The 14,060-nt window shown below is 36.0% G+C and overlaps 1 protein-coding gene across 1 annotated transcript in view; it reads right to left on the bottom strand.

Annotated features, from left to right (window-relative positions):
- CSMD1 (CUB and Sushi multiple domains 1) overlaps nt 1–14,060 on the bottom strand; it is a 2,043,790-nt gene that overhangs the window by 661,401 nt on the left and 1,368,329 nt on the right.

Raw genomic sequence — 14,060 nt, 5'->3', positions numbered from 1 at the left:
AAGGAATTAAGACACCTTAAATACATTCAAATAAATGTTTATATTCTCATTGGTGAAAATCAAAGATGTGTTTTCCAGTGAAAGGATGATAATCTTTGGTTTTATTTCTCTCATTTTTAAGATGTCAAAATTTAATTAAAAATCTCATTTGTTCCTTATGACTACTTTTACACCAAGTTACAATTAACAGCATGATGAGAAAAATAGCATTATGAGAAAAATGCATGCACTTAGAGAGAAGGAAGCCTTCACTCATTCCCATAGATGACAACAGAGATGATATTTACTAAGTTCTATACAAAAGATACTTTAAGTAACATTACATATATTTTAAACATTGAAGTATTTATCATTGAACTAAAACCCATAATGGTTTCTTTGTTCAAGTGCACTGATTTATTTCCTGAATTTCATGAAAAACCTTTTCTCCTGTTGGGACTTGCACTATCACAGAATAATTTTTCAAGAATTCATTTGTTTATTGGATAGAGTGGCTGTCAACTCAAAATTCATTTCACCCTGTATAATTTGTCCAATCAAACTAAGGCATTTCTTTCTTACTTTTCCCAGGAATTTGCTTAGCAGAGGGCTTGGGACCCAATTCAGTAGAATGAGATGTGAGGGGAAGTCCACAGCAGTACTTCTGGGAAACATTGCAGGATGCTAATAAAGTGCATATCTATTTTACTCTGAAAACTTCTGTGTCTAGGTTTCAAATGTAGAACTATTGGTGTGATTTTGCTACAATCCGAGGATGGAGACAACAGCATGTATGGAACAGAAAAGACGTGTCAACAACCTGGACCTGCTACCTTATTTTTGAGGCAGAAAATCAACCAATTTAGGAGTAATATCGCAATTCTGAACATTCTGTTATATTTATTATAGTTTATTTGCTATACTTTAAATCCATTGCATAGTTGATTCTATTATTTGCAGCTGAAAGGTGTACATATAAATATACATTTTCTCACACATATTTTAAACGATTCCATAAGAAGAAAAGAATATGTCTGGGTATATGTGGAACTCGTGGAGCATTTGATTAAAACTATGCATAAAACAACAGTAATTATAGCAAGTTTAGTTTGTTTGTTTTGAGTCAGGGTCTAACTCTGTTGCCCAGGTGGGAGTGCAGTGGCACAATCATGGATCATTGCAGCCTCAACCTCCCAGGATCAAGCAATACTCCCACCTCAGCCTCCCTAATAGCTGGTAGCACAGGCTTGTGCCACCATGCCCAGATAATTAAAAAACAAATCTTTTGTAGAGATGGAGTCTAACTATATTGCCCAGACTGGTCTCAAACCCCCAGCTCAAGTGACACTCCCACCATAGCCTCCTAAAGTGTTGGGACTGCAGACATGTGCAACCACACCCAGTCAAAATTTATCTTCCATTGCTAAGTTAGAATAAATTTGGGTAACAATATAATCCTTCATTAAACACAAATTATATTGAACATATTATGTGGTTTCATTCTTAGTAAGTACTTCACTATTCCAAATGGGTTAAGATATGTTTTAGGTATTTTTATTTCTTTTTTAAAATAAGTTTTTTTTAATAACATCTAAACATTATTTTGCTGCATGATGTGAGAATTATATTGAATTCCAAAATTTTGTTTTCTAAATGTTTAATTTTCTCAATATTATATCAAAATAATCCAGCAAGTTTGGTGATAGCATCAGTAGACAGTGAGACAGAAAGCTCCAGACCCGTATTTCCCCATGGAAACACCAAAGAAACGACTACCGAAAGATTAAAATAATTTTATAGGAGCTCTAAATAACAGTAAAACATCTATAACAACCAAGCAAATGCCCAGTGAGAAAAAAAAATATTTGAAATAGGACTATATTTCATGATGTTTTACTCTCCCTTGTTTCATACCATGACTTGTGTGGCACAGTGCAGTTGAGAGGAAGCGGCCCGATGACTAGTTTCCTCTCTGGGGATGGAGAAGCAGAGGGAAAGTGGTTGGCAGCACGATGGTCTCTCTGTGGGCTGCCTGAGAGACTGAGCTCTGTCTTTCCTGATTTGAGGGTCAGATGAGGAAGGGCAGCATAATTGGGATCTCTGGCTAGAAGCCATGAGAGGCTGTGACAAGCACTGCTATATAGAAAACTGCAGCAAAATTGCAAACCCATGGGTACCTTGGAGTAAGGGATTCCAGGCAGAGGAACACAATAGAACACATATAAAAGGCCCCAATGAGAAGATGAGATGACATTCTTTGGAATATTATTATGTTTAAAAGCAGCTGGGGAAAAAATGAAAACAAAAACACAACAAAAGGTACACACAAACCCAGATAGGACACGTGCCCCCCAAAACCTGAAAACACCGAAAGTCTTCAGTCCAGATTGGTCTCAAGGCTAAGAGGCCCACTAATTAGCGAACATTTTCTATTATATTCTGCAAAGATTAAGGGCGGTAGTTAATTCTTTTCAAATGCTTATTTTTTTAACAAAAATCACAAGGCATACAAAGAAACAGGGAAACAGGCCATTCAAAGGGTCTAAATAAATCTCCAGATACTGTCACTGAAGAAACATATGCATCAGACTTACTAGATAATGAATTTACAACAATGATTACAGATCTGAATTTAAATTAATGAATATAAACTTTCCAAATTTGAGGAAAGACATAGATATACAAATTCAAGGAGCTTAATGAACTCCTAGTAGGATAAACATAAAGAGACCCACAGCAAGACACATAATAATCAAACTGTTAAGAGCCAAAGAAGAAGAGAGAATCTTAAAAGCAGAAAGAGAAAAGCAAGTCCTTATAAACAAGGGATCCATAATAAGACTATCAACATATTTCTCCGCAGACATCTCACAGTTTAGAAAGCAAATGGATAGGCTGGGTGCAGTGGCTCACACCTGTCATTCCAGTACTTTGGGAGGCTGAGGTGGGTGGATCACTTGAGGTCAGGAATTCAAGACTGGCCTGGCCAACATGGTGAAACCCCATTTCTACTAAAAAGACAAAAATTGGCCAGGCATGATGGCAGGCACCTGTAATCCCAGCTACTTGGGAGGCTGAGACAAGAGAATAGCTTGATCCTGGGAGGCAGAGGTTGCAGTGAGCTGAGATTGCACCCCTGCACTCTAGGCTGGGCAACAGAGCAAGTATCCATCTGAAAATAAGAAAAGAAAAAGAAAAAGAAAAGAAAAGAGAAAAGAAAAGAAAGTAATGGATAATACATTTAATTGCTGAAAAAATGTCAACTAAGAATTCTACATCTAGGAAAACTATCCTTCCAAAATGAAAGGGAAATTAAGACATTCCCAGACAATCAAAATACGAGTGAGTTTATTACCAATATATGTTTCCTACAAGAAAGTCCTTCAATTTGAAATGAAACAGCACTACACAGTCACTTGAAGACTCAAGTAAAGAAAGGGTCCCTAGTACAGGTAAATACATGAAAATATATATTAAAAAATTATAGTAAGTTTGACTTAAAACCCCCATTTTCATTTTCTACAGTATTTAAAGATAAATGCATAAAATAATTATGCATTTATGCTAATAGTTACATTATATATAAAGATGTAATTTATGACAGCAATAGCATAAAGGGAGCAGACTGGTAAGGATTGAAGTTTTTGTATCCGATTGAAGTTAAATTGGTGTCAATTTAAGATACTGCCATCATTGTAGGAGGTTATATGTAATCTCCATGGAAACCATAAAGAAAATATTTATAGAATATGTAAAAAAGAAATGAGGAGAGGATCACCATATGACACTACAAAAAGATCAACTAAACATAGAGGATAATAGTAATGGGTCAAATGAGGGATAAAAATGCTGAAAGACATATGAAAATTGAATAACAGCAAAATGGTAAAAGTAAGAGCTACCCTTTAAATAATTATTTTAAATATAAATGGATTTAACTCCCTGTTTGAGGCTGAATTATGTCCCTCCTCCCCACAAAGAGTTATACATTGAAGTTCTAACCACCAGTACCTCACAAAGGACTGTATTTGGAGATAGAGACTTTGAAGACGTAATTAACTTAAAATGTCATCCTTAAGGTGAGCCCTAATCCAACATGACTGGTGCCCTTCTAAGAAGGGGAAGTTAGGACATGAACACATAAAGGAAAGTTCATGTGAAGACACAGGAAGAAGACAGCCCATCCACAAGTCAAGGAGAGAGGGCTTAGAAGAAACCAACACTGCCCAAACCTTGATCTCAGACTTCTACCCTCTAGGATTGTGGTAAAGTGAATTTCTGTTGTTTAAGACACTCAGTGAGTAGTGTAGTACTTTTTTTATGGGAGCCCTGGAAAAAGAATCACTCTCAAACCAAAGACATAGGTTGGCAGGACGCGTTGAATAGTAAGTTAATAAGTAACAGGATCTAACTGTATGTTGCCCACAAGAGACTCACTTTAGGCGTAAGGACACACAGAGGTTAAAAACGAAGAATAATCAAAGTCAGAGAGCCAGAAAGTAGAATGATGGTTTTGCCAGGGGCTGGGGCAAAGGGAAGGAGAAGAAGAAATATAAGGTGCTACTGTGTAAAGTATTTCAGCAGAGTATGATGAAAATTTGGGAGATGAATAGTGGTGATGGATGTCCAACAGCATCAATATATTTAAAGCCATAGAACTGTATGAATTTTCTTTTTTCTTTTTTACTTTTTTTTTCATTTTTTGAGACAGAATCTTGTTCTGTTGCCCAGGCTGGAATGCAGTGGCACAATCATGGCTCACTGCAGCCTCAATCTTCCATGCTCCAGCGATCTTCCCAAACAGCTGCAACTACAGGCGCATGCCACCACTCCCCACTAATGTTTTTTATTATTATTATTATTATTATTATTATTATTATTATTTTGTAGAAAAAGGGTTTCACCACATTGCCCAGTCTGGTCTCAAACTCCTGGGCTCAAACAATTCTCCCACCTCAACCTCCCAAAGTGCTGGGATTACAGTGAGTTATCATGTCCAGCCAGAAGTGTATGCTTATAATGGTTAAAACCAGCATGTATGATGTTACTTCTATCTTATGTCTCTCTCTCTTTCCTTTTGTGTGTGTGTGTGTATTTTTTTTTTTTTTTTTTTTTTTTTTTTTTTTTTTTTTTTTTGAGACGGAGTCTCGCTCTGTCGCCCAGGCTGGAGTGCAGTGGCCGGATCTCAGCTCACTGCAAGCTCCGCCTTCCCGGTTCCTGCCATTGTCCTGCCTCAGCCTCCCGAGTAGCTGGGACTACAGGTGCCACCACCACGCCCGGCTAGTTTTTTGTATTTTTAGTAGAGACGGGGTTTCACCGTGTTCGCCAGGATGGTCTCGATCTCCTGACCTCGTGATCCGCTCGCCTCGGCCTCCCAAAGTGCTGGAATTTCAGGCTTGAGCCACTGCGCCCAGCTGTGTGTGTGTATTTCTATCATTCTGATCCTCTATTACTTTTTTCTGCAATCCCAGGTTTTCGTCTGTACTACATGCTGGGGTACAGTTCTCAGTCAGTAAGCAGTGGTCTACTACTGGCTCTCTAAAGCTTATCTCCTAAACGTATTTAGTTTCAATAGTTTCAAACTCTAATGCAGAATGTTATTTCTGCCATGTTTATTCTTCCTGCCATCACTAGCTAGATGTCTTCTTTACTCCCTCAAGCAAAATCATTATTGCTGTGGCAAATTAAAACCGCTTCATCAAGATGAATGGCTATCATTGATGTTTGTCAGAAATAATCGACTCTAGCTTGGTAGTTATTGCCCTTTTCCACAATACCCAAACTGGTTGAAAATACAAAACCAAGGCTTACAAAGGCCCACTTGCATTTCTCCTTTTCTATGTTTTCTCACAAGGAATAGTAGTTAAAAGAAATGCGAGAAATTGGAGCTACCTGCCCAAGTTGGACAAAAGCATTCCGGATCTTTTTAAAGATAATGCCAAAGTCACTTACTAAAGAAAGGTGACTTAGTCGGAATTCTATGAAAGCGCAAAATGAATTAGACAAGCCTGAATGGATTGCAGATGGTAGAAGCTAACAAAAAGTGATTAGAGATTAAATGTAAAATATGGGTGATTTTCTGAAACAGAGGGAGTTGTTTCGTGTGATAAAGAGTCAGAAAAGGTATGCTGACACACGATATGTGCGAGGAAACAACAGCTCCATAAATCCCAACTGCCTATTCCGTCCGCATCGTGAGTCCTTGATTCATCTAGTTATATAAAAGCTTCCAGGTTGGAAAGAGTGATGAATCCACTTCCAGCGGAATCCTCAGTACCTCAGAGAAACATTTTCAAAGAGAGGAATTACTGGGCTTCATATCACTTTAACTCTAATTTTGTTGAGTTATATCTCTTCAGATCTCATAGAACACATGATATAGATAGTAATAAATATGTTAAATGTAAGTCAAAACCTTGCAGTGAAAAATCAAAGCTGAAAATATCAATAGATGGGTTGATTACACACTATTAATACTAAAGAAAGATATAAAATTACGGAAGTGAATGATCAGATATAAATTAGACAGTTTGTAAAAGACTTTCAATGAATTTGATTTTAAAAGTGTAAATTATATATTTTTTTAAATGACTTTTTCAAAGCATGTTGATTTACAATACCTCATTAGATCTGCACAAAACCTTGTGACTCTGGAGGGCAGTAAAGAAAATTATTCTTCATCAAATTACCCTGCCGTTTGGGGACATGCCATATAAGTATCAATTAAAACTCAACATGAATTTCTTTGTATCAAACTATACAGGTAGATCAGGTGCCATCGTGAATAAAGCAAGTGTCTGAAAAGAAGTATAAGCAACTACTTCTGTGACAAAGGTTAGAAACAAATAAATTATTGGAGATAAGATTTATATGAGTTAATAATCAGAAATAATTACAAATGAAGTGCTGAGAAGAATGACAATCATATAAAATTAAACTTATATGTTTGCTAGAAACTCTTAGTATCATTTCCGTATGTTTTGAAATTTAATCCATATAATCAGTCTATGAATTATTAATATTAAACCCATTTTACAGGAAGGAAAACTGAAGCCAGAGTTAAGAATGAGCTGGCTCCAGGGCTTGGCTCATGCCTGTAAACCTAGCACTTTGGGAGGCCGAGGCGGGTGGATCACCTGAGGTCAGGAGTTCAAGACCAGCCTGAAGAACATGGAGAAACCCCATCTCTACTAAAAATAAAAAAAAAAAAAAAATTAGCTGGGCATGGTGGTGTGCATCTGTAATCCCAGCTACTTGGGAGGCTGAGGCAGGAGAATCACTTGAACCCGGGAGGCGGAGCTTGCAGTGAGCTGAGATCGCGCAATTGCACTCTAGCCTGGGTGACAAAGCAAAACTCAAAAAAAAAAAAAAAAGAGTGCCTTTCTGTACTCTGGCCATAATTACCTTATGAGACGTTATGCGTTGAAGGGCTTCGTAAACTAGAGAGACACTTTTAGTTTAATAAAAACTTTTTTATTTCTTAAAAGTTGCATTCGTTTCATAAAATTTAGTTAATAATAAAAATACACTGAGCATGCAAAAGAAAAGTGAAGAGGTGTTTTCATTTATATTCCCAACCAAACGTACACATGGGAAGCCATATGGTTTGAACTATGAGGCTTTAGTCCAAACCATCTGGTAGTGATTTTCCTTCAGCTAAGAGAAAAAAAAAGGTTTTCCACAGAGAATATAATCCACCTTTAGAGAACTAGAGCCATAAATTGGCTTGAATGTTAAATCTCTATGTAAGGTGCCATTTTGAGTTAAACGTTGATTTATATTTGGGATAAACAAACCAATATAAGAGCCATTTAAATAAATTCACAGTTTTTTAGCATGAAGGCACTTACGATTTATTATTATTGTATATTTTCATTGTTGCTACTTGTTTCTTCAGAGATGTACGGATGTATTTCAGTTGGATCAGTTTTGAGACAAACTTTAACCACTTAAGCCTTCAGAGAGGTGACATGTTTTTAGCAGCATAACCATCACGAAGGTGGTTATACAGAACATATTCTCATTGAACTTTTTAGTACAGTATCCCCACTCTATTGATGAGCTTTGGATGAGTTGACAGCCCACTCTAGGATATGTGTTTGAGGGACACTACAGACTTCAGACCTTCCTGCTATACTCGGTTTGAAATGTCAACACTGACAGCTTTTTCCTTCAGCATTTTATAGACTCAGTATTATCTCATTGAATTGAAAAGTAATAGCTCCATTTTAATATATTTCTCCTCTTTGATCTGCAGGAGGTCTGTATCTCAGCAAGAATGAAACTTTGTCATGTCACATCCTTCTTCAAAACCTAATAACTTGATTAGATGACAATTTCAACAATAAGAAAATGTTACCATTGTAATCATCTATTTCTTATAGCTATAAGAGGATAATTTTGACTTACAGCACCTATGGAGATATTTCTCCATGCATAACAGAATTTTTTTTTTTTTTTGCTGTTTTTACAGAATATTTGTACAGTCTCTAGCAGTAGTTTTTTCTCTCATAGTAGTAAACAGATGTTTACAAGTTCTATAAAAATATGTAAAATAAGAATTGTTGACACTTGGAGGATAAAGTCTTATTATCAGAGCAATGTGAGAAGTTTTAAATGAATAGTTCACACGGAAATAAGTTGCTCAGCACATATTGCTTGTATATGTATTGTTTTAGATCTATATTAGTGGATCTCCAACTGGACACAAAGCTTCCAACCCTGAGTGAGAGGCAAGGGCTGGATTTCCCAGGTGTTTAATTTATCACATTGCCAGATTTTTTGGTCTGGCCCCTCTTTCCTCTCCCACTACACACCTTAATGTTCTGACTTTTAAAACACAAGTGGTTGATCACCTGTTATCATGATTCATATGCCCCAATTTTACCCATGTTCACTGGTCTCTAATTCAACTGCCATGGTCTTAAATCAATCTCTCTTTTAGTTTATAGAAATTTATTTTTAAAAAATACATTTCAGCTTCTAATACTATGTCTAAAATATAAAACTGATAACCTAAAAAATAATTAATGACTCTATCGTACACAAAAATAAAACGATTTGGCATTCGGAACCTTCAGTCATTCCAACATTATTCTTACTACTCCCTGCAGACATCCTATGGTCTCAGTAGTTTTGAACACTGCAGATTCTTACACTGTCGTTATTTATTTTTAGCATTGTCTCCCCTAGATTATTTTTCTATCAGAGGGAAAACAAGTAGATTTTTCATAAGGGCCCAGATATTAAGAATTATCTTTCTAACTGATATATCACGGAAGCAGCAAATGTTCAAAGAGGAAATATTTTCCTTATAAAGCTTCAAAGTAAACCAAGATGTTTATTTACTATATGAATAAAATAAAAAATAAGAATATTCTAGTATAAAATCAGTGTAAATGACCTTAACAAAATTAATGGCACTGAACGTTTTGTCAGAGCCTGGAGAATCGTCCTCATCACCATCTGTCCGATTGCACGTGATGCTCTGAGATGTTCCCGGGAATGTAGATTGGCAGCGCCAAAGAGAGACATCCCTGTGCCTCCCGCTGGCTCCTGCAAATGCAGAGTGACCGTCACCTGGGGGAGCACCAGCCTGGCTGCAGGACTGAGGGCCTGTCATTTCTGCTTTCGTTTCCTTTGCACATTTAAGAACTCTAGACTTAAGACTCAGAAACAGTTTTGGGGGCTCACTCAAAGATATCTTACAGGATGCTCAGTTATTCCTGGTCTTCTCACAGTGAAAGCAGCATTTGACTAGGCCAGTTTATAGCACTTGGCATAGAATCTAAAATTCAGGCCAGCAATTTAAAAATGGGAAAAAAATGGGAAAAAATCTGGAAGTCATTATCTAATTTATTTTAGAAACATATATATAGTTATAGTTAAATATATTTAAATATTTATGTAAAATATAATAATTAAACTTTAAAGTTTGTATTTGTCATTCCCTAGATGTAGAAGACCATGAGATATGATCTGAATGATGAGTGCCCACAGAAAGTTTCTTTTTGATAATAGTTCATTAGTGATTTCAAGATCTTGTAAGTACATTCCAATACAGTAAGTATAGGTAAGTATGTATTATGTAATTTATGGGTATGTTTTTTTATTACTTTTACATATATTACCTATGTATTCAGAGTAAGAGAATAATGTCATTAAAACTTTGAGTATATATGTTAAATATAATTTATATATCCAAGTAAATATATACAATAGGTATATTTATATAAATATATAAGTATTAATAAATCAATATGATTTAATGTTAAGGCTTTATTAAATATTCATATCATAGATGGTTTTAAATACACAGGTATACAGTGTTTACTATTTGTTTACCATAGTACAATATATCAGAGGAAATAAGTTCAAACATTTCCTTAAGAGTTTCTGCATTATTTAAAGAGCAGAAATAGTAAATTATTTGGTTGAGAATTTCTGTGATACACACAGTTTAACATTGTAATTAACATATCAATAACTCCATTTGATGTATTCACTCAAAAATTTAATTCTCTTGGAATATTTGCAGTGCAATTTCACTCTATATACTATTCAGATATTTTGCAGATGTAAAATGGAGAAAGAGAACTGAGTTTGAGATTGCGATAAAAACCTTCTGTGCAGCTGTTGATGCCCGCTTTGAAAACACCTAGCTGGGAGACACTTGGGAGAAGTAAAATTGACCACGTGATGCTGTAATATGTGCGTAAGATTTCAATTTCACAGATCACAAATTATTAAGTTATATTTCCTTAAAGAAATCATGGCATATCACCTCTAGTCCTGAAATCATAGACATTAACATCCATTGAGAAGACTACGTAGGTTACTTAAAGGTGTGCTATTATTTTTATTGACATAAGCTCACCTGACTATATTAGATTGCTTTTAGTATGTTCCTAATCATAGCAAATTATGTACAGGTATCTGTAAATGTGGAAAAGGTAACAATCTAATGTTATATTCTATATGTTCTGACAAAAATGTGTAAACTTTAATGTATATAAGGAACTATGAGATATTAATAATAAAAACAGGAAGGGTGATCATCTATGTGACATTTTATGGTAAGCACGCTTTTATGTGCTACATAATTTAAGTGTCACAAAATCTTTACGAGGGAATTATTACTTTGCTTGTTTAAGAAGAGAAAAGTGAGGGTTGGAATCTGCGTCAGCACATCTTGTTTATTTAGCTGATAAATATACTAAGGTATCTGATTTCAAAGCCCACACTGTTCTTTATATATTAATTCATTGTTTTCACTTTTGACCTTTAGGAGAGCTTTCAGGAGATAATGCTCATTTAGTGATCACAGGTTGAAAAGAAAACTGAAAAGTACTTCACACTCCGTTAATGTTTGAACTTACATTATATATCTAATACGAATTCCTGTGTAAAATATTCAAAAGGGCAATGTAATAAAAAGCAGATTACAAAACACAACGTGGTATAAATGTAATTCTATTTTTTTAAATAAAATAAACATAGAAAAAGACTGGCAGCATTGCCGGACATACTGTCTTCACCTTTGTTGACGTGTAAACCCCCCCATGGTTACTGAATCTCTACCATGGCAACAACGTGGTTGTACTTTTATTTTTTTTTTAAATTTGTGTTATAATAATGCTCTACAATGAGAATAGGTTCTTTCTTTAAAGAGAAAAACAATCATAAAAACCCAGCAGAGGTTCCAGCCCATGCACACTTCTCTGGAACCATCCCTGCCTGCCCACACCTGCCATGGATGGCCTTACGTCCCTTCCTTGTTCACCACAGCACAGGCCAGTCATGAGGACTTGGCCCAAATTGGGCAAGGCTTCCATTAACCTTAACTCATGAATTTGAATTATTTTAAAAAATCGTCTGGTCCTTCAGGTTTGCTTCTTGGAGAACTTTAGCTATGATGCACACAGTAATATGAAGCCCTTGGTGATGAAAGCCATGGCTGGGCGGATGCCACCGGGTTGACAGCAGCCACTGGGCCTCATGGCAAGTGTAGGGGGAGGAAGAGGGAGTATCTCAGAGGGAGGCAGCTCCTGCAGAGGGGAGGGCATTGGCATCCTCACAGGTGCCCCGAGAGGGGGCAGCCTCACAGAAAGAAGCGTAGGCACCCTGCAGATCACGTCACAGCTCATGAGAGCCATACAGAAAAGTGACCAGTGCCTAGAGCCAAATTATTTGTGGCTTCCTAGTTTTGGCACATGTGTCCAAGCCAAGAACTCTCCTCTCTCTCTTTCTTAAGTAGTTCTAGTAACCCAAATAATCCAAGTTTCTTTTAAAAAGTTATTTAAAGCAAAGACAGGAAAAAAATAAAAGAAGGAAAGGAATAAAGAGAGTAGGAATCAGAAACAAAAGAAGAAGAAAAGATAAAGAAGGGAAAGAGGATAGAGAAAAAGGAAAGAGAAAGATAAAATAGAATTCTAACCTTGGCTTCACGGAATTCCAAGCCTTGGAGGATAGACAGTTATCGACACGAGAGGAGTAAGAAGTTGGGGGAAGAAGGGGTGTGCAGAGAAGACACCCAGGCATGACGTGAGCAAAGGCAGAAAGAACCTGGGGTGTTCACAGGACGCAGGGGAAACTGCTTGTAAAGGGGAAAAGTTTCAGCTGAGAAACCAGAAAACCCGGGTCAGTTACTGAGACAAAGGTCAAACCATGAAGACCCTTTCTGAGTGAGATGCTTAATAGGAAGCAGAGAATCTTATTTACTATTATTATATTTTCTTTCACTGATGCATTCAACTGACATTCAGGTATAGTCTCCTCCATTATTTATACGTGTATTTAGTTACATATAGTTATTGTTGGAAGTTTTGTATATAAGGTCTTTCTCCCTTAAAATATCAACCATGCAATATTACTGGGAAAATCGAATGACATGAAATACACAGTACACCTAGCATTGCTCAATAAAGATAATGTTACAGCAAATACCAGCTTCTCACCTTTTTCTCCTCTAAACAGTTTAGACTAAATTATTTCAGTGCCAATTATTTGGCACATGTGTCCAAGCCAAGAACTCTCATCTGTCTCTTTCTTAAGTGTTTCCAATAACCCACTTTCAACTTTAATATTCCATCAGTCGGTCTCTATGATTCCTATACTCAGGGTTATTTTATCAAGGAATGTTATAATACACAAGTTTACTCTATAAGAGATCACGGAGATAGAAAAGACCACATGATCGGCACAGAAGGAATACAGGTAAAACAATATTATGCTAAAAGAAACATGCACCTTTCATTTTAAAAAGACAGATTACTTGCATGCTATAAGCAAAGGCTAAAAGATATAACTTTGGTCTGTCAGAAACACAGGGTTTGATGTCTCAACAAATAAAACTAGTCTCAACAAATAAAAAATCATGCCTTTTCACTTAGAAGTAAGTTGATTTAAAATTTTATTTTTACGGTATTTTTCTGTTGCCTATAGTCTTATTGAATTATATTTAAAAACTGGAAAAATATTTTAACATATTTTTTGAACAGACCCCACAATTTTATTTGTAAAAAGAAAACATTTCGAACTATTATTTTCCTACATTAGAGTATTCAAAATTGGAAATAACACTTTAAAACAGAAATAGAAAGTTAATTGTAGCCAGTTTCATTTAGTTATTCAACATCCAGTCAGTGAAATGTTGACTGAATACCCCGTACAGACAGGCTCTGCATCAGCTCCTGGGAGGTGTCAGTCTTCCCAGTGTTTAACAAGAAGACCTCATGGAGAAAACGCTAAGAAATAAAATCTCATATAAATATTCATTGCTGCATGTTGGGATAAAGGCTAGAAAGAAAAGAACAGAATACTGTTCAAGAAATTAATAGCTAGATGGGGGCACATCAGAGTTTGAATGGGGTCACAGTTGGACTCTGATGCAAAATGACATTTAAGCTGAAATGGAAAAGATGAGCAGGAATTACCTAAGGTAAGAGTGAACTTGAAAACCTTCTTGCCCAGTAAACAGCAAAAGCTAAACCTTCAGGAAGGAATGAGACTAGAGTATTCAAAGAACCAAAAAATGATGAACTGGCCCAAACCACTGAAACTTGAGAGAAAGAAAGAAGAAA

Source organism: Macaca thibetana, chromosome 8 (genome assembly GCF_024542745.1).
Source record: "Macaca thibetana thibetana isolate TM-01 chromosome 8, ASM2454274v1, whole genome shotgun sequence".
NCBI classification, from domain to species: Eukaryota; Metazoa; Chordata; class Mammalia; order Primates; family Cercopithecidae; genus Macaca; species Macaca thibetana.
The sequence above is the reverse complement of the archived record's forward strand: the minus strand, read 5'-3'. Positions and strand labels throughout refer to the sequence as shown.